The sequence below is a fragment of the Rana temporaria genome, chromosome 6 (genome assembly GCF_905171775.1).
Source record: "Rana temporaria chromosome 6, aRanTem1.1, whole genome shotgun sequence".
In the NCBI taxonomy this organism is placed as follows: Eukaryota; Metazoa; Chordata; class Amphibia; order Anura; family Ranidae; genus Rana; species Rana temporaria.
Genome location: NC_053494.1, coordinates 12,138,312 through 12,160,600, shown reverse-complemented (window position 1 = coordinate 12,160,600; position 22,289 = coordinate 12,138,312). Strand labels below are relative to the sequence as shown.

The 22,289-nt window shown below is 44.1% G+C and overlaps 2 long non-coding RNA genes across 2 annotated transcripts; both read left to right on the top strand.

Annotated features, from left to right (window-relative positions):
* Positions 1-907: 907 nt before the first annotated feature.
* LOC120942598 lies at positions 908-5,155 on the top strand. The gene is made up of 3 exons (XR_005750198.1): positions 908-963; positions 3,664-3,702; positions 5,062-5,155. It is a non-coding gene; the product is annotated as an uncharacterized LOC120942598 (long non-coding RNA).
* A 3,029-nt stretch (positions 5,156-8,184) lies between these two features.
* LOC120942597 lies at positions 8,185-20,861 on the top strand. The gene is made up of 6 exons (XR_005750197.1): positions 8,185-8,421; positions 11,372-11,410; positions 13,785-13,826; positions 16,209-16,268; positions 18,808-18,861; positions 19,590-20,861. It is a non-coding gene; the product is annotated as an uncharacterized LOC120942597 (long non-coding RNA).
* Positions 20,862-22,289: the final 1,428 nt, after the last annotated feature.

Sequence of the window (22,289 nt, the reverse complement as noted above, 5' to 3'; positions counted from 1 at the left end):
TAGATGGAGCTTAGGATCACAGAAAAGAAGGGCCAGATCCTCAAAAGGGATACGCCGTCGTATCCCTGTTTCTATCTTTGGAACTGATCCACAGAATCAGTTTCCAATAGATAGACAGAAGATCCGACATGTGTAAGGGACTTACACTGCCGGATCTTAGGATGCAGTACTGCATCCGCCGCTGGGAGCATTTCGAGTCGAAATGCCGCTTCGGGTATGCAAATTGGCACTTACGGAGATCCACGAAGCTTTTACGCTTCGTTTTTTCTCCGTAAGTATTAAGTTGCATGTGTAAAATTAGGGCTGCTTTTACAAGGTGTAAACTGTTTACACCTTGTAAAAGTAGACCCTTCTTTCCCGCGACGCTGTTATTTTTTATTTTTTTTCCGCCATATCTTTTTATAGTTAGACTTGCTATGTTAAGTATGGCCGTCGTTCCCGTGTTTTTTTTGAATTTTTTTTTTTTTTTTGCGTAAGTCGTCCGTGAATCGGGATGGACGTAATTTACGTCTAAGTTAAAAAAAAATGACGTCCTTGCGACGTCATTTAGCGCAATGCACGGCGGGAAATTTAGGGACGGCGCATTCGCAGTTCATTCGGCGCGGGGACGCGCTTCATTTAAATAAAAACACGCCCCCCAATCGCCGATTTGAATTCCGCCGCCAGAGATACACTACGCCGCCGTAACTTACGGCGCGAAAACTTTGTGGATTCGAAGTATGGCAAAGTAAGTTACAGCGGTGTAGCGTATCTCCCATACGCTGCACTGGTGCAGATCTCTATGGATCCGCCCCTTGGTGTGCGGGGGAATTTCTGGGGGGGGAGGTTCTGGTTTTCCAATAAGGGGTTTCTTTGGAGCAGAAATGAAAGGGAATGTTGATACATTTTTTATATTTTCTGCCTACAGGAGGTCTCCCATCCCCCCCGACAGCCGCAGGAGTTCAGTGGGAAGAGATATTAAAGGTGTGTATGAGACCAGAACGTGTATTTTAACAATTTATATACCGTATTTTCCGGCGCATCCAAAGTCGGGGGTCGTCTTATACGCCGGACCTGTCTCCGTCAGGCTGCGGGCATCCATGATTCAAAAGCCGCGCCTCCTCCTCACGCTGTTCCGTGATAGGCGGAACACTCGTTTTCCCAGCAGGGCCTCTGTTCAGTGTTCCGCCTATCACGGATGCCTTCTCATCCTCGGACGAGAGGACGTCCGTGATAGGCAGAACACTGAACAGAGGCCCCCGCTGGGAAAATGAGTGTTCCGCCTATCACGGAACAGTCTGAGGAGGAGGCGCGGCTTTTGAATCATGGATGCCCGCAGCCTGAAACATGGATGTCCGCAGCCTGACGGAGACAGATCCGGCGTATAAGACGACCCCCGACTTTGGATGCGCCGGAAAATACGGTATGTGATGGACAGTGGAGGCATGGAATGGCACAGTGGGGGCATGGAATGGCACAGTGGAGGCATGGAATGGCACAGTGGGGGCATTGAATGGCACAGTGGGGGCATGGAATGGCACAGTGGGGGCATGTGATGGACAGTGGAGGCATGGAATGGCACAGTGGGGGCATTGAATGGCACAGTGGGGGCATGGAATGGCATAGTGGAGGCATGTGATGGATGGACAGTGGAGGCATATGATGGACAGTGGAGGCATGGAATGGCACAGTGGGGGCATGGAATGGCACAGTGGAGGCATGGAATGGCACAGTGGAGGCATGGAAGGGCACAGTGGGGGCATGGAATGGCACAGTGGGGACATGGAATGGGGCATGGAATGGCACGGCACAGTGGGGCATGTAATGGAATGGCACAGTGGGGCATGTAATGGAATGGCACAGTGGAGGCATGTAATGGAATGGCACAGTGGAGGCATGTAATGGAATGGCACAGTGGGGCATGTAATGGAATGGCACAGTGGAGGCATGTAATGGAATGGCACAGTGGGGCATGTAATGGAATGGCACAGTGGGGCATGTAATGGAATGGCACAGTGGGGCATGTAATGGAATGGCACAGTGGGGCATGTAATGGAATGGCACAGTGGGGCATGTAATGGAATGGCACAGTGGGGGCATGTAATGGAATGGCACAGTGGGGCATGTAATGGAATGGCACAGTGGGGCATGTAATGGAATGGCACAGTGGGGCATGTAATGGAATGGCACAGTGGGGGCATGTAATGGAATGGCACAGTGGGGCATGTAATGGAATGGCACAGTGGGGCATGTAATGGAATGGCACAGTGGAGGCATGTAATGGAATGGCACAGTGGAGGCATGTAATGGAATGGCACAGTGAGATTTGAAAAATGCCTGTTCCTGTCAGCGGTTGTTCTGGTTACCCCTCAGCTTCCAGACAGACTAGTAGGAAGGGGGTAGTCTTATACGGCGAGTATATCCCAAAACCCAAATTTTTCCTGGAAAAATAGGGGGTCGTCTTATACGCCGGCAAATACGGTACCTAGTTCTGTACAGAGAACACTGAGACAGTCACATCAGTCTCTGCACTAGAAGAGCTTACACTCTAATCCCCCCCCCAAGTCACACACTATTACTATTATTATTATTATTATTATTATTATACATTCATATACAGTGTATTCGGAAAGTTTTTACAGTGCTTAACTTTTCTATTACTAATTACTAATCGAAACGCATTGGGTATCCCTCTACTCGTAACTATCGGCTTTCCACTGGTGTCACAGAATAAGTAGTGGGAATTACCACTTCACCCTTTGTCCATTATATGTAATGTTTTAATATTTTGTACTCAATATGTTGGAATTTTTCAAGGACCTTTTTTTTATAATGTTTATATATCAAAATAAAATTTGTTACATAAAATTCAATTTTTTTTTCAAAATATTTTTATTGCCTTAAAAATCCCAAATTCGATTTTTTTTCATATTTTCTCTGTTTCCTGAGGGATGGTGGCAATTACACGTCCAATTCTCAGAGTCTTTCTATTTCCTGTTGTTATGTTACGGCCTCATTCCAAAACGCAAAAACTGGCCAGGTCCTTTACCTGCACAATGGTCCGGGTATTAAGTGGTTAAAATATATAAAAAAATAAATAAAAATGTTTTGATTTTTTTTCCTATTGATTCCTAACAAAAACTGCAGAAATAAAATTATGTATCCAAATTTGCTTCCCAATTAAAGCCCTGTCTGTCCTAAAAAAGGATGTATAATAAGTTGAGGTAGACATTGAGAGCTCTTTGACATAATTAGTACTAACTATGTATATTTTGTGGTAAATATATAGGAATGCGCATATTATGTAATCATTGCATTGTGAAAAAATATAAAATGCTTTTTCTTTAATTTTTTTATGATTTATTTCTAATTAAAAAAAAAAAGGAATTACATTTTTTTTTGTATCCAAATCGACTACCAAATTTAAGTCCTTTCTGTGCTGAAAAATAAGGTAGACTACAAATGCTTAAACTTAAAAAACTAAAAAAACTCAAGAGGATGAAAAAGGCTGAGGATTAACTGTGCAATTTTTATTTATTTTTCATGATTGATGATATACTACAGTGATAAATATTTAGTAAATGGTTTTGTCAGGATGGGACTCTACTACGACTAATGGGTTTGGTGCAGATTTATATTTGTGCATTCTATCCATTTCTTTGAGAGTGTTTTTTCTTGTTGCAGAATTCCCACCTCTTTTTGACACTGCGCCCATCTCTCCAGGTAAGTGCCCCTCCCCCATCAATTTCAACTTTTTCCAAAGAATCATCCAAAACACCCTACTGTATATCACTGTACTTTTTCCACCAACCAAAATCTACTCCAGATACCCAAAGCCAGATACAAGTGCAAAGGAGAACGAAGATTTGCAGTCCAAGGAGCTAGACTATGGAACGCTCTACCAACCACCATCCGATTGGAGGTGAACTACTTGGCCTTCAGAAGAAAAATCAAAACCCATCTCTTCTGAGGGCAAAAAAAAAAAAGTTTACTCAGAGAATGGATACTAAGGGCCAGATTCACCAAAGAGATACGACGGCGTATCTGCTGATACGCCGTTGTATCTCTGTTTCTATCTATGTGACTGGTTCATAGAATCAGTTACGCATAGCTAGCCAGAAGATCCGACAGGTGTAATTGTTTTACACTGTCGGATCTTAGGATGCAATACCGTGGCCGCCGCTGGGGGGGATTTCGCGTCGTAAACCAGCGTCTGGTATGCAAATTAGGAGTTACGGCGATCCACAACGGATTTTCGCGTTCGCTACGTCGCCGCTAGTCTAGTTTCCCGTCGCAAAGTTAGTCGGTTTTTTTGGTGCCTTAACTTTACGCAGCAATCGTATTGCTGTATAAAGTATGGCCGTCGTTCCCGCGTCGAAATTTAAAAAATAACGTCGTTTGCGTAAGCCGTCCGTGAATAAGGAATTACGCTACGCGCGTCGCCGTTCGAAAAAAATGACGTCACGGCGCGCAAAGCACGACGGGAATTATGGAACGGAGCATGCGCAGTAGGTCCGGCGCGGGAGCGCACCTAATTTAAATGGCACACGCCCATTTGAATTGGCCCGCCTTGCACCGGCGTAGGTTTTCATCGCAAGTGCTTGGTGAATCAGGCACTTGCGATGAAAACTAGCGGCGGTGTAACGTATCTACGATACGTTACGCCGCCGCAGTTCTACGTGAATCTGGCCCTAAGCGCCCAGAGGCGATTCAGTTTGCATGTGTTGCGCTATATAAGTTTCTCACTCACTCAGTCTACGCCGCAGGCGGAGGAGATGGTGCGATCCACTGACTACTGATCCTATTTGTGCATCCATCGACATCTCCGAATCAAAGATGACTCTGAGACTTTTGGCTTTGGTGCTCGGGGTAATGGTTTGTCCAAGAATGGTGGGTGGTGTCCATTCAAGTCTTATCTTTTGTCTTTCGGGCCTGAATTGCTACTTAAGGTTCTTGCCTATATCCTTGCAAAAGTGGGCGAGCCAAGAGGACCCCAAGTGGGTGGATCATCTATAAAAACAGACATACAACATCACTTTCAAAGGGTATTAACTTAATGGAAAATTGTATATTTTCTCATAGGGCTTTCACCCCCTAAAAACCAAGAGGCTGATGATGAAGATCATGAGTATGACGAATATTCTAACTATGCTAATGACGACAAGGCTACACCACCCTATATGTAAGAAAAAGCTACGTAGAGTTTTGTTTTCATAGAAAACTATCATTGTCCTGTCCTACTGAAAATTACCATTCACCTGGCTGTCTTGCTGATCCAATGCCCCAAGTGCTTTCTGAGGCACCTTCTGACTGAGTCTGAAATTCTCAACAGCAATGTTCAAAATTATTAAAGTCTATTGATTAGTGTGAGGAGCATGGTTTGGGAGGAAGAGGCAGGGCCGGCCTTAGGTGTACAGGCGCCCTGTGCGAGCTAATCCTGTGGCGCCCCCCCCCATCTTCACCCCTCGCCCCCTGGTCACCTAAACATACACATAGAGGAAAAAAATGCCACCGCGGGTGTAAAACAATCGCGGAGGGGGGTGACGGTCTGACACCCCCCCAGTGTGTGGTACCTTACCCCTTAGTACACCTCTGGGTGGCCGCACGGCGCCCCTGTTGCCCATGGCGCCCTGTGCGGCCGCACAGCTCGCACACCCCAAAGGCCGGCCCTGTATGTGCCCTTCAAATGACAACCCCCCCCCCCTCTCTTCAAACAGTGTTTTGCATTTTTTGTGTACTCGTATCTGACTTGTTCCAGCCAGGCCTTGACATGCTAGCTCATCTTTGGTGTTCTGACAAAAGTGGATGGTCCTGAATAATGCAAAGAGTGATGCAGATATGATGGCATCAGCAGCGCTCTGTGCATCAATACACAGGGGGCTAGATTCAGATAGCCCGCCGTAAGTTTGTGTCAGGCGTAGCGTATCTCAGATACGCTACGCCGCCGTAACTTAGTAAGGCAGGGACTGGATTCACAAAGAACCTGCGCCCTAAGTTACGGCGACGTAGCGTAAATCTGCCGGTGTAAGCACGCCAAATTCAAATTGTGAAGAGGTGGGCGTGTTTTATGTAAATAAAACATGACCCCACGTGAATGACGTCTCTAACGAACGGCGCATGCGCCGTCCGTGAACGTATCCCAGTGCGCATGCTTTTATACGTCGCAAATAGTCAATGCTTTTGACGTGAACGTAATTTATGCAAAGCCATATTCGCGAACGACTTACGCAAAATTCGACGCTGTCCCGACGTCCATACTTAACATTGGATACTCCATAGCAGGAGTAACCTTACGCCGGAAAAAGACTTACGTAAATGACATAAAAAAATCCGCCGGGCGCACGTACGTTTCTGAATCGGCGTATCTACCTAATTTGCATATTCCTTGCTTAAATCTACAGAAGCGCCACCTAGCGGCCTGTGTAAATATGCAGCCTAAGATACGATGGTGTAAGATACTTACGCCGGTCAGCTCTTAGGGAAATCTAGGCGTAACTGATTCTACTGATTCGCATAGATACGACCCCGCCACTCAGAGTTACGACGACGTATCCGGAGATACGCTGTCGTAACTCCGAATCTGCATATTCTACGCCGAAAGCAACGGAAGCGCCACCTAGCGGCCAGCGTAAATATGCACCCTAAGATACGACGGCGTAAGAGACTTACGTCGGTCGTATCTTAGCAAAATTCCGGCGTACCTTGCTTTCTGAATACAGAAAAAAGATACGCCGGCGCATCCTAGAAGTTACGCGGTGTATCAACAGATACGCCGACGTAACTTCTTACTGAATCTAGCCCAATGAGTCCAAAGCCCTGTGTTGGGGGGGAGGGGCCATGACACCCTGCCCACAAAGCCTTTCTTCAGTCTTCCCGGGAAGACTGAGGACATCTTGTGGCAACAAAGTGGTACTGCAAAGGACAGCTCTGCAATATAAGTGAGTATTGGAGTCCAAGCTCCTTTTTTAAACCTCCAGTGGGAAATTTAAAAAACAAAAGCAAAAAAAGTTAGCTTAAAGTAAGGCTTTAAATTAAAAAAAAATGAGCTTAGGCGGCTTTCACGCGGGACCGATCCGTGATGATCCGCCCCATGAACCTCCGCTTGCTCAGCGGGGATCGCGCCGCTGATCCCCGCTGAGCCGGTGGATGACAGGACGGTCCCCGCACACTGTGCAGGGACCGCCCTGTCAGATCTCCGCTCTCCCCTATGGGGGATCGGATGAAATAGGATTTTCCTCCGTCTGCAGAATCGAAGCATTGCGGACCCGGAGAACCCGAATTCTGACTTGCAGTTGAATGTATTCTGGCTTGCAATTGACTTTATCCTGACTAGTAGTTGACTTTATTCTGGCTTGAAGTTGACCTTGTTCTGTTTTGCATTTGACCTTATTCTGACCTTCTTCTGATTTACAGTTGACTTTATTCTGACTTGCATTTTCACCCCTCATTTTACTTGCAGTTGAATTTCTGGCTTACTATTGACCTTTTTCTGGCTAGTAGTTGACTTTATTATGGCTTGCATTTGACCTAGTTCTGACTTGCAGTTGACTTTATCCTGGCTTAAAGCGGAGTTCCAGCCTTGTTAGGTTTATTAAAAGTCAGCAGCTTCAAAAAGTGTAGTGTAAAAGTGTAATAAACAGACACTTACCTGCGCTCCACGGTCCAGCCACACGGCCGCCCAGAGCGTCGCTCCTCCCCCCCCCTCTCTCCGCCGGCACCTCCATTCACATTGTGGGCACCTGGCCGTGACAGCTTTCGGCTTCACGGCCGGGCACTCACTGCGAGTGGCGCTGCGCTCCCTGAGTGGACAGGCGATCTCCTGGGACCTGTCACGTGTCCCAGGAGATCGCCTAGAGGGAGGGGCCGCCTAAGGCAAGAAGAGGAGTCGCCGAGGCGGTCCCTGGGAAGAAGGAGGAAGTGAGACAGGAAGTCCCACTCCTACCGAAGCCCTCACTCCCCCCCCCCCCAAAAAAAATGACATGCCAATTGTGGCATGTAAGGGGGTGAGGAGTTCTTAAAGCGGAAGTTCCACTTTTGGGTGGAACTCGCTTTAAAGCTGCCATTGTTTTGACTTACATTTGACCTTGTTCTGTTTTGCATTTGACCTGTTCTGACCTTGTTCTGACTTGCTGTTGACTTTATTCTGACTTGCATTAGACATGAGTCTGATTTGCAATTGGACTTTTCTGACTTGCAGTTGGCATCCTTCTAAGCTGCATCAAGCTGCTTCTGCATTCCCCATGAATTGGATTCGAAGTTCTGACATACATAATCCCATGTATACAGACCCTTAGCCATGAGATCTATAATAAGCAGTTTTTGTTCACAGTAATTATTTTCTTTCGTATCTGTACAGTGATGTCCTTCCAGATGTCAGCAGTGCAAAGCCTGCAGAGGCCGAGTCCCCTTCTGCCCTCATCAACCGAGAGAGCCTGTCCTCAGGTACAAATCCCTTTAAGTGCCTGTACATATGACTACACTTTTATTTACTTATTAAAATTTGTATTTGTTTGCTTTTTAGGTAGTTTACACAGTTTTTCAAAAAGCAGAGATGACCACATTATATATATATATATATATATATATATATATATATATATATTGTGACAAGGCTGCCCTGTGTCAGGGTGTAATAAAGGTTTGGTGGCATCCAAGGTTTTCAGTCATGCAGATTGAGAAGCTCTAGGACAGAGGTCTCCAAACTGCGGCCCAAGAGATGTGGCCCTTTGCTAGCCTTTATCCGGCCCTTGGGGCACAATTCCTCCCACTGACATGAGGCACTAATCCTCCCATTGACACCAACAATGGGGCACTATATTATCCACTGATACAAATGATGGGATACTACTCCTACTAATAGGGGGAATACTCCTCTTCCTATTGACCACCAACCCTGAGGTCATATATGTTTTCACTGATGCCGGGCCTGTGACTTTTTCTTCCCTTGCTGGCCCCAATCCGGCCCTCCTAAATTCTGAAGGGCAATAAAGTGGCTCTTTGTTTGTAAAGTTTGGAGACCCCTGCTCTAGGATGTTTGGTTGGCCTTTCAGTTTTCTCCAGGATAGGGTCCTGGAGCCTGGAGACTTTGTAGAGGTAGAGTATTAAGTGGGATGAAGCCTCCAACCCTGAGTCCATGGTTTGATGGTGACCAGCAGCTATTGATTGTTCAGATGTGTACAGGCCTTATTGTATGAGAGTTGAGTAAGTTGAGTGTTTCTCCCTTCCCAGGAGAGCATTGTGCTGCCATAGAGTCACAGGTGTATGCACACATACTGGGAGTGTTTTAAATCTTACCTATGACCGTTCTCCCAGGCCAGGTAGATCAGAAACAAAACACTTTTTGTTTATCTGCATACACCTGCTTCTCCCTGGCAGCACAAAGCTTCTCACACATGCACGTTGAGGTGCTTGGAGAGATGTGTCTCATTAGGAGAAGGCTGGCCTTTCGGGATCTCAAGGATTAGTAAATCCTGGTATGCGACCTGGAGCCCCGAGGCTTTGTAGAGCGTTGGGTGGGATGAAGCCTTCTCTCTGACAGAAGAACAATTAGGTGGTGAGGGCGGAGCTCTGAGCTCTACTCAACTCCTATATCATAGGGCATATATACACCTACACAAGCAATAGGTGCTGGTCACCTTCAAAACATGGAACCAGTGTTGAGGGCTCCATCCCTCCCAAGACTCTAGAAGGTCTCTAGGCCCCAGGACCCATCCCAGGATTTACTAATCCTGGAGAAAACTGAAAGGTCAGTGTTTTTCTAATGAGGCACAACATCCCTCTGAAGCTGCATGAGAAGCCTGGATGCCCCACCAAACCCTTAGCTAAACACAGAGCATGCTCCACCAGTAAGATCTTACCTCCAACACACACCTTGCCCTTACACACACTTTGCTCACACTCCAATGATATCTGTAGTCCAACATACACCACTCACCCCCCTGTTTCAAGGCAAAAAGCGAGTATTCAATTATATTTTTTACAATGACATGCCAATTCACAAGTACAGTAGCTGGTGAATTGCCCTCAGTGCACCACATGTGAACTAAATTCTACCGTGTTTCCCCAAAAATAAGCCCGGGTCTTATATACATTTTTGCAACAAAAGACACAGTAGGGCTTATTTTCGGGGGAAGGTCTTACCATGTAATGTGCCGTCTTCTCTCCCCCTCTCCCTCCCTGCCTGTCAGGAATCCCCAGTGTGAACTGAGTTAAAATGCTTGAAAAATCCTACAATCCACTCTATTACAGTATTATATAATGTACAATGTGTGTGTTTCTGTAATATAATTGTACCAAATACCTTCGTTATAGCGCCGTTCTGCGCTTCTGTGAACCATCTTCCCCGCAATTATATTACAGAAACACACACATTGTACATTATATACCGTATTTATCGCGGTATAACGCGCTCCCGCGTATACCGCGCACCCCTAAAGTGGCCCCCAATCCTGTGGAAAAAAAAGTTTTTTTTGTACTTACAGTTTTGGTGTCTTGCGCGGCGTCCATCGGCGGCCTCGTCGGGTCCGGCGTCCTTCTGCGGCTTTGGGTGTCCTTCTGCGGCTTCGGGTGTCCTTCTGCGGCAGGTCCGGTGTCCTCTTCGTCGGGTCCGGTGTCCTCTTCGGTGGGTCCGGCGTCCTTCTGCGGCGTCCTCGCGTTCTCCCCGCTCGTTTCCCACGCCAAGTTTGAATACTGCGCCGACATATACAGAGCGCAGTACACTCGTGTATTGTCGGCAATGCTCGACTACCCGCGCTGACGTCCTGTACGTCCAGGACGTGAGTGCGGAAGGAGCCGAGACTGTCCGACTATACCCGAGTGTACTGCGCTCGGTATATGTCGGCGCAGTATTCAAAACTCGGCGCGGGAAAGCGGGTATCGGCGTATACCGCGCACCCACGATTTTGCCCAGGGCAAAAAAGTGCACGGTATACGCTGATAAATACGGTACTACTGTAATAGAGTGGATTAAAGGATGTTACAAGCATTTTAAACTAGGGCTTATTTTCAGGGGTAGGGCTTATATTGCGGCCCTTCTGGAAAATAACGCTAGCTCTTATTTTCGGGGTAGGTCTTATTTTCGGGGGAAACACGGTACTGAACACCTTTGGGATGAATTGTATTGTCGATGATGAGCCAGGTCTTTTCATCCAAATTCATCCATCACAAATGGGCTCAAATTCCCATAGACACCCTCCAAAGCATTCCTAGAAGAGTGGAGGATGTTATTTATATTCAACTCCATATTAAGGCCATAAATTCAGAAAGGGGTGTCCAAGCAGCTCAAATACTGTAGGTGTGATGGTCAGGTGTCCATATAATATCATTTCGGAGGCTAATCTCTATATTTCAGTTAAAGAAAGAAACACAAATAATCATGCTTTTGTCTTTCCAGTGATTTATATGAATGTGGAAGGTCCACCCCAGTCAAAGGGTACGTAAAATACCTCCTGGTTATCAGCACTCTCTGCATCTGACCAATGACTTTTGCAGCAAAATAAAAGAAGGAAGGGATTGGGGAATATGGGATTATTGCGGTGCCAGCAAATAGAAACCAAAACGCATTAGATAATATAAAAATAAAAAAGTTTTATTGATTACAAAAAGATAAAATTTGGTTCAAGCATTATAACAGAGCAAATCAGAACGTGGGAGCAATACATAGAGATACAGGTCAAAGATCAAGTCTACCCAACTAGTTTCTCCAATCATTGGCTTCGTCAGGGGATTTAAGACTAGACTGTCTCAGTGAATTGCTCAGAGCCCTTTTATGTTATCTAATGCGTTTTGGTTTGCTGGCACCGCAATAATCCCATATTCCCCAATCCCTTCCTTCAATTAAATTAAGGGATGAGGTGCCGTATCTTCATTAGGACCATCGACTACTAACCATCCATTTTTAGCAAAATAAAAGACTGGATCACATTAGACATGTACAGAACGAAAAAATGTGTTTTGTTTTGATTCGTTTACATAAATTCATTTAGTTAAATTTGTTTAATTAGTTTAACTTGTTTTTCGGAATTCGTTTCATTTATTCGTTTGATGTGAAAAATTTTGGAATCAATTTTGTATAGTTGTCGAATTCAAAACATTTTCGAATCAATTTTGAATTTGAAAAGTTTTCGAATTTAAAAAGTTTTAGAATTCGAATCCGTTTTTCAATTTCCAAAGAGAATAAAATAGAATAGAAAATAAAGGAATGGAATAGAAAAAAAAATATATATATATATATATATATATATATTCTATTCTATTCCTTTATTTTCTATTTTGATTTATTCTCTTTGGAAATTGGAAAACTATTCGAATCCTGAAACTATTTGAAATTTGAAATTTAGTCCGAATTCAAATTTCGTTATTTCAGGTTCAATTAAATTCGGTACTATTTTAATTTGGAAGTTCGGATACATCCGAAACAGGAAAATACGTCCGAATTTTTATTTGGAACAAAACGAACCGCACATGTCTAGTTCACATGTTGTCTACAGAATGTCATTAAAACTGAACTCCTAGCAGATATTTCTAATGGAGTTTATGTAGTCACTTCAAAAATGTTTTTTTTTTAATATAAGTAGAGCTATCGGGGCAGATCCACATACATAGACTGCGCCCGGCGCAGATGTAAGATACGCTACGCCGCTGTAACTTACTTTGCAAATCTTTGAATCCTGAAAGAATTTGCGCTGTAAGTTAGGGCGGCGTAGTGTATCTCTTGCGGCGTAAGGGCGCGGAATTCAAATGCGGCGAGTAGGGGGTGTGTTTCATTTAAATGAAGCGCGTCCCCGCGCCGAACGAACTGCGCGTGCCCTGTCCGTCAAAACTCCCAGGGTGCATTGCTCCAAATGACGTCGCAAGGACGTCATTGTTTTCGTCGTGAATGTAAATGGCGTCCAGCCCTATTCACGGACGACTTACGCAAACGACGTAAAATTTTCAAAATTATACGCGGGAACGACGGCCATACTTAACATTGAGTACACCACCAGATAGCAGCTTTAACTATACGCTGGAAAAAGCCAAACGGAAACGACGTAAAAGAATACGACGGCCAGTCGCACGTTTGTGGATCGTTGGAAAAAGCTAATTTGCATACTCAACGTGGATTACGACATGAACGCCACCCAGCGGCCGCCGGAAAATTGCATCTTAGATCCGACGGCATACTAAGGCGTACGCCTGTCGGATTTAACACAGATAACGTTGTATCTTGTTTGGTGGATACCAAAACAAAGATACGACGCGGGAAATTTGAAATTACGCGGCGTATCAACAGATACGCCAGCGTAATTTCTTTGAGGATCTGCCCCATCATAAGTACCCGAGTCATGATAGTGGCATCCTGCCATCCCCTGCACAGACTGGGATAGGGAGGGGCAGCACTAGATACCCATGAGACTCTCCTACATGCAGAGGCACATGTGAATAACACACTTCCCGATCTTAGGTGTCTACGTCCACTCCTCCACTGTATCTATGGAGTGTCTCCAGGCTCCCTCAATAACTCTACCGTACCTTGTGGTGTCTTGTCTTTCAAGAAATGTTGTATGCACATTTTTTGGTGGTCAAATGAATGGCCTTCCTAATACATGTATTTTATTGCACTAAATAACATGCGTTGCTACAATGTATCAAGACGCGATGATGTGAATTGGCCCTTATACAATTATACATTTTCAGATAGGCTTCAACACAACAGCTGGTTAGTAAAAAGGCCAAGGAGTAAATGTCAGGACTTCTCTGTGTCTGACTGGCTGAAGATATTGATTTAAATTTCGAAGTAACAGAGATTTTTCACTCTCTTTTAGAAGCGACAGACGACAACTATGTAAACGTGAGGGATTCTAAGGGTAAGTTCCCAACTTAGTCATACTGGGGTTCATGTGGTGATGATGATGATAAATAATTTGTATTATTGCTGTTGTTATTATTACTATTATTATTAATAATAATATTAATAACAATAATTATAATAATGTTACAATGATTATTATTATTATTATTATTATTATTATTATTATTGATGATGATAATAATACTACTTTTTTATTATTGCTGTTATTGCTAATATTATTGATGAGGATGATGATATTAATACATAATTTGTTTTATTGCTGTTGTTATTATTACTACTACTATTATTATTATTATTATTATTATATAATAATAATAATAATATTAATAACAATAATAATAATGTTACAATGATTATTATTATTATTGATGATGACAATAATAATACTTTTTTATTATTGTTGTTATTACTACTATTATTATTGATGATAATGGTGACGAGGATGATAATATTAATACATAATTTGTATTATTGCTGTTGTTATTATTACTATTATTATTGTTAATAATAATCATAATGCAAATATTAATATTATTATTAATATTATTATTGATGATGATATTTTTTTGTTATTGTTACTGTTTTTTCTTGTATTCTTAAAGGTACACTTTTTTCCCCTAAATAGCTTCCTTTACCTTAGTGCCGTCCTCCTTCACTTACCTCATCCTTCCATTTTGCTTTTAAATGTCCTTATTTCTTCTGAGAAATCCTCACTTCCTGTTCTTCTGTCTGTAACTCCACACCGTAATGCGAGGCTTTCTCCCTGGTGTGGAGTGTCGTGCTCGCCCCATCCCTTGGACTACAGGAGAGTCAGGATGCCCTCTAACACACAGCTCTTTTCTCTATCTGCAATGTAGAGAGCGTCCTGACTCTCCTGTAGTTAGTTAATTAGTTAGTGCTGCACAACCCAATACATTATACATAATGGGAATTCCCTCACATGTTTTTTTAGCAAAGGAAATGTTAAACAGTATTCAATTTTAATTAAAACATTTTTTATTGTATCCAAAAGTACTTTGTAGATACATGAAGTTATAAAAAGCAAGTCTGGCTTTGACATGAAAGTACAACCCATCAATGATGCAGAACACATATTGCATGAAACCTGTTGTATTAATATGGTATTTCTCATGATACCCCTACGAGTTTCGATCCTTCTAATTATTGGTCTGCTTCTAGGGGATTATTTTCATTCCTGATGTCCTACAGCTAGAAAATATTTTGATATCAAGTTTCAGTGATTCAATACAAGGGTGGTCTCTTGCAAGTTCTGTGGAGGGGGGCTCACCCCAGGGAGTATGAAGACAGTGCACGGAGGCTCCAGGATCACTGAAGCTTGATTTTAAATAATGTTCTACTTTCAAACACAAACTTGGGGTGTATACTTCCTGGAGCTTCCTTTCAGGCCCCGTACACGCGGTCGAACATGTCCGCTGAAACTGGTCTGCGGACCAGTTTCCGCGGACATGTCCGACCGCGTGTACAGCCTAGCGGACAGGTTTCCAGCAGGCAAAGGTTTCTTAGCAAGCTAAGAAACTTGTCCGCTGGAAACATGTCCGTCGGACATGTCAGATGATTAGTACACCTAATCGGACATGTCCGCTGGTTATGACGTGTAACCAGCGTCCCGAAATCCCGCGCATGCGTCGAATTGATTAGACGCATGCGTGGAAGCATTGCACTTCCGTGTTTGAGAACGTTGGTGTCTTCTACATCACCGTGTTCTCTGTCTGCGGGGATTTTGGTCTGATGGTGTGTACACACATCAGACCAAAAGCTCCCAGCAGACATGTCCGATGAAAACGATCCGCGGACCGTTTTCATCGGACATGTCTCCTCGTGTGTACGGGGCCTCAGAAGTCCACTCCAAACAGAGTTGAGGTTCTCATTAAATGGGGAGTTGAATCACTCGTTGATTTATATTTGGAGAGGCACCCAGTGGAGAGTCTTTCCACAGTAACCAGCAACATTTCTCCACATATTTATCCCTTTTGCTGTACAATTTAACTCAACAGAGTAAGTAATATTCCCTGACATTGACTGGACTGCATGGGCAGGGTTGGGATCCTCCCCTGCCCAAAGAAGTCCCTGCCCCTGAGGTTCCTGATAGATGTCAGGAGCAGTAGACAGCTTCAACCTTCTGCCATATGTAAAACAGAAAGATCAGATTTTAATGGAGAAACTTTCGAACCATAGCAAATTGGTGGGATATTTTGGATTGAAAGACAACCTATATGGGCAGAGGCTGTGGGTGTTGACTTCTCCTTAAAAATACTGTTGGCTTGGCTCTCATGCTAATCCATAAGCCAGACTGACTCCATCTTTCAATGGCAGAGACAGTGACAGCTTTTGTTCTTTTTTTTCCCCCTACTCTTAGAGAGCCTGGAGTATGTCAACGTGGAAGAAGCAGTAAAACCTCACAGCTCCACCCATCACCGTAAGTTTTATGTCATGGTGGAAATACCTTTTTCCCTATCTGCTCCCCCTCCAACTAATCACGCCCCTTCTATAATATTCTCATCTCTTCCTGCCCATTCACCCCAGCAGTTTTGGGCTGGATTGTGTTAAAGGGGTGTTCCAGTCAGTTTTCATGTTTATTAAAAGTCAGCAGCTACAAAAAGTGTAGCTGCTGGCTTTTAATAAACAGACACTCACCTGATCCACGTTCCAGCGACGCGCCGGCTGGGGCTCCGCTCCTCTCCCCCCCCTCTCCGGCCGGCGTCTTCATTCCAAGTGTGGGCACCCGGCCGTGACAGCTTTCGGCTTCACGGCCGGGCATCCACTGTGCATGTGCGAGCGTCACTGCGCATGCGCGAGCAGCGCCGCGCCATGCAATTGGACAGGCGATCGCCTGGGACCTGTCACGTGTCCCAGGTGATCGCCTACAGGGAGGGGCTGCAGAAAGGCGATTAGGCTTATTCGCCTTAGCAGCCCCTCGGCGGAAGGAGGAAGTGGGACAGGAAGTCCCACTCCTCCTGAAGCCCCCACTCCCCCCCCCCCAAAAAAAATGACATGCCAAATGTGGCATGTAAGGGGGCGAGGAGTGGATTAAGCGGAAGTTCCACTTTTGGGTGGAACTCCGCTTTAAGGTGCCCAAAAAGAAGGTTGAAGATTTATTTTTGTGCAGTAGGTTGCGGAACAACATAATGCATCACAAAGCACATAATAATATTATTGAAAAAAAAAAAAAAATAAAGATGCACGCCAGCCTGCATGTGTTGTACATACGATAATGCACTCGCTGTGGTGTGAATGGGCCCTTTCAGAATATTTGTGAATGCTTGAACCTTTTCAGATCTCGTACCTATATACCCCTTAGGGGCCAGAATCATTTTTACATTTCCACTATTGGTCTGTTTATTTGACAGTAACGTTGTCATTGCTGTACCACCTTAATGCCGGGCTCTTTCACCCCATTCCTGCCCAGGCCAATTTTGAGCTTTCAGCGCCGTCACACTTTGAATGACAATTGCGTGCTTTCTTTTGGTGGTATTTGATCACACTAGTTTTTTTTTACTTTTTGCTAAACAAATGCAAAAAGATTGACAATTTTGAAAAAAATATGTTTTTTTTCTTAGTTTCTGTTGTAAAATTTAGCAAATAAGTAATTTTTCTCCTTCACTGGTGTGCACTGATAAAGGCTGCACTAATGGGCACTAATGAGGAGGCACTGATGAGCCCTGATATGCTGCACTGATGGGCACTGTTGGGGTTGCATTGATGGGCCCTGATAGGCTACACTGATGGGCACTGTTAGGGCTGCGCCGATGGGCACTGTTGGGGCGCCCCTGATGGGCCATGTTAAGGCTGCACTGATAATCAGGACAATGATTATCAGTGCCCTGATTATCAGTGTAAATATCCCCTGTCACACTTGCCGGTTACCAGAACTCCTCTCCTCATTCTGTGACAACACATGAGGAAAGGAATGCTGATAACCGGCAAGTTTGTTTACATGTTATCAGCTGTGATTGGACACAGCTAATCACATGGTAAAGGGCCGCTGTGATTGGCCTGTGCTCGAAGGACAGCAGGGGGCATGGTTATGGGAGGACATCCATGGATGCCCACCGAGAACTGGATGACCGCGCTGTAGCTGTCTTTTGGCTATAGCACAGACAAGAGGTGGTTAATGCGAACCAAGGATATGTGTGTGAGCCACTCAGAATAAATTCCTGTGCCCAACACTGTGAATGCTGACTGGGAAGGGAGCTCGTCTATGCTCCAGGCAATGGTAGAGAGTGACTAGGTGTCAAGTCAAGACCTGCCGTATGATAGTGAATGGCAGTCTCAGCCTGGACCCCCACCAGGCCACACCCCCAACGTGTTTCACTCCACCCACTGGAGCTTACTTATGGGGATCACTATTATAAGGCAGGTCTTGACTGCGGCTCCCTGGACACCTAATCACTCTCTACCGAGAAGTGGTTAACGTATACTGTACCTGAAAGCAAATCTTTTTTCTTTCCTTTTGAGTGGAGATGGATTAGAACAGTTTTTATTGCTGTGTCCCTGTTAGGGAGATTCGTCCTCTCTATTTGTCCTGTTTACTGTTATCACCAAGAGTAGCGGTAAAAGAAAATGCCAAATTTTGGGTTGTTACCAGAACAGTAATAGAAGGAAAATCTTACAATGGGAACATTAGTTCTGGTGATAACCAGGGATTCCCTCACTTTGGAGGGATTTCCTCTCATTTGCTGTTTGGCTTTGAGACAGGAAGTGAAGGGAAATCTTCCCAATGGGACACAGAAGGCAAAAAAAAAAAAAAAAACCCCCACAGGATTTATAACCCTCCCTTACTCGATCCAAGCTGAAAAAAATATTTGCTGTTCTGAGAACACCAGTTCCCAAGCCATACAAGTCAGCCATTCAAAACTCCACCCCCTGCAGGCTCCTTACTTTCCTTCCAAGAGACAGATAGGATCTGCTTCTCTATCTGCTGCATGTTAAACTCTGTCCTGTGTCCTTTATTCCAGACAGCGATGATGACAACATTCCAGATTATGAAAATTTGGAAAATGACCATATAGGTAAGATGGGGCACCATTTTATAATGAATGTGGAATGAGCTGCAGTGCAGAAGATTGCTGTGGCCGAGCGGTAGGCAGTAGGCAGTTGCCTTGGATGATTCAGCATGAGGGCGGTTGCAAAAAGTGCAAGATCTGTGACCTATGCTTCTCCGATACAGGGGGTTAGGGGCACTTTAGTCTTTTACCTTGGCTACTAAAGGACCTTACAGTAGCCAAGGAATGACAGTCGTGAACATTGGTCATGGGGAGATCTGAAAACGAATGTTTCTGAATCAGATCCTGCTCTCAAAGTTACCGCTGTTTACCAAGGAAAAAGCTGCAGGAGTCAATCAGGTGTGTATGAAGCCCCCCTTTACATCAGCGGTCCACCCTAATCTTACTTACAACATGGCTGTAGTTAGTGTAGCAGCAGGGGGGAGCCTGGAGGTGGCAGGTATGGATGGAGGAAGTTCTGTCCTCTTGTGGTTCTATTAACCAACTGACTTGTATCAAAGCAGTGTAGAGGAGGAAACTTGACCCTAGCTGCAGGCCAGATGTAGTCCCATAGTGGGTTGGATTTGGCCTGCATGCCATAGTTTGGAGACCCCTGTTTAGGGTGTTGTACGAACCCTTGTTTGGTATTGGCACTACAATATAGGGCCTACAGAGGATGTGACCCGGTGGCAAGGGCTTTGGAGGAGCGTATTATGAAATTATTCATGTGTCATAATTTTTCTTTCTCTTTGCAGGTTAAACCACCTAGTTTGCCGATGGACAGGACCTTCGTTAACAAAGAATACTTCTGTAATAGAATTATCCCATATTCAATGTTCCCCAGACAGACATTTTTTGGATAAAGATTGTTCTAGATTGTCTTTCATAAAGATTCTTCTGTCCCGTTCATGAGCCATAATCTTTCCAGCTTCAAGCCAATCAGAGTTGTGACGTTGTGTCACTATTTGCTTGCAGAAAGTCCAAAAAATTCTCATTGGACTTACCAAGGTGCCATATCTTCCATCCTCATACCCGTTGGCCCACAATGGTGGGCAGGTTATTGAAGATATTGGACCATTTGCTTGCAGCAAGCCCAAAAAATTCTCATTGGACTCACCAAGGTGCCTTATCTTCTATACTCATAACCGTTAGACCACAATCGTGGGAAGGTTATTGAAGCCATTGGACCATTTGCAACAAGCCCAAAAGATTCTCATTGGACTCACCAAGGTGCCTTATCTTCTATCCCTATGCCCATTGGACCACAATGGTGGGAAGGTTATTGAAGCCATTGGACCATTTTCTTGCAGCAAGCCCAAAAGTTTCTCATTGGACTCACCAAGGTGCCTTATCTTCTATCCCTATGCCCATTGGACCACAATGGTGGGAAAGTTATTGAAGCCATTGGACCATTTTCTTGCAGCAAGCCCAAAAGTTTCTCATTGGACTCACCAAGGTGCCTCATCTCCCAAGCTCATACCTGTTGGGTCACCATGGCGAGCAGGTTATTAAAGCCATAGGACCATTTGCTTGAACCAAGGCCAAAATAGCCTCATTGGATGCACCAAGGTGCCTTATCTTCCATCCCTTTGCCCTATGGACCGCAATAGTGGGCAGGTTATTGAAGCTAGTGGACCATTTTCTTGCAGCAAGCCCAAAAGATTCTCATTGGACTCACCAAGGTGCCTCATCTTCCAAGCTCATACCTGTTGGACCACAATGGCGAGCAGATTATTGAAGTCATAGGACCATTTGCCTCCAGCAAGCCCTAAAGATCCTCATTCCACAATGAGAGATGGACCTCTCTTGGGGGGGAATAGGCGAAATATGGATGAACAGAAAATATGTGTCACGGAACCCTCTTCTGGAGCGTCTTTTCTAAACTTTAAAATTACTTTATATTTTATTGCCACTGTTCAAAAAGGGATTTTTACATTTTCTACATTTTTTTTTACTCTTTGGATAGACTACTTATTGGCCCTTTACTTTTATTATTCTTAATAATAACATACCTGTTCCACTCCTTCTATATGACCATTGTATGCACTTTGTTGTTAATAATTCTCCATCTTGGGTAGGACGTGTACAGAGTTCTATAAACTCCTTCCCTTTGATTGACCAATGAGAAGTCCCTGTGGGAGGGTCCTTGACAACTCCAAGCTGGCATTTTCCTGAGAATGCATTTCACATTGGACATGGCAAAACTTTATCAAGTTTTCAAATTTGTGGATGTGAGATTATTTTTTAATTCAAAATTAATCACCTAAAACTGGATTGCCTAAATAGTACCCTAAAGCTGGCATCATCCTTTAAGTGATCGTTGTCCTAATTGACCTACTGATTTCTTTATGAGCTTTTGGGGAAAAATATCCTGAAAACAAAACGTTGAAGTCTGCATTCATTCAATCCTTTTAATTCTGTGCTGATGAAAGGGGACTCTACTGCCTATCTAAAGGGTTTAGTGGAAGGGCAAACCTGGCAGTCCAATATTAGGTGCCCATGAGGACAACCAAGACTGTGATCTACTGTATATACTGAAGGAGAAATTGTTAAAGTCTACTTAAAACATCAACTGGTATTTCCATTAAGTTGGCCATACACCAATAGGATTTTGTTGAAATGTTCATACAGAAATTCAGAAAAATTGTTCATCAGAGCATTCCATTTTGCCATCATTGAGCCAACGAATTTTGTCGAAAAGCCCTTAAAATTTAGTCCATACCTGCTATGTGAATGGAATCTTAATCGTGGAGTAGAGATTTTGACAATTTAATGTTACATCTATGCCGCGTACAGACGATTGGACATTCCGACAACAAAACCGTGGATTTTTTTCAGACGGATGTTGGCTCAAACTTGTCTTGCATACACACGGTCGCACAAATGTGGTCGGAAATTTCGAACGCCAAAAACGCGGGGACGTACAACACATACAACGGCACTATTAAAGGGAAGTTCAATAGTAAAAGTTTGGTGAGATACGATTCATGCTTTTCAGCCTCGTGCTTTTCGGTCGAATGTGCTATATCCATTACGAACGCTAGTTTTACCAGACCGAACGCTTTCGTCTCGTACTTGATTCAGAGCATGCATGGAATTTTGTGCGTCGGAATTGTCCACACACGATCGGGAATTTACAAGATCAAATTTTGTTGTCGGAAAATTTGTGAACCAGCTCTCAAATTTTTGTTGTCGGAAATTCCGACAGAAAATGTCCGGTGGAGCCTACACACGCTCGAAATTTCCGGCAACAAGCTCCCATCGAACATTTGTTGTCGGAAATTCCAAGCGTGTGTACGCGGCATAAGTAAGAATTTTCTTAAACCTAAACCAGAATTTCCTCTGTTCTATTTCCATCCTTTTCCTTCAAATTGTCTCAACTACAGTCGAAAATGATCATCGATATAACCAAGCTAAACATTAGAGGATCAAAATAAACATCTAAAAAATGTTTA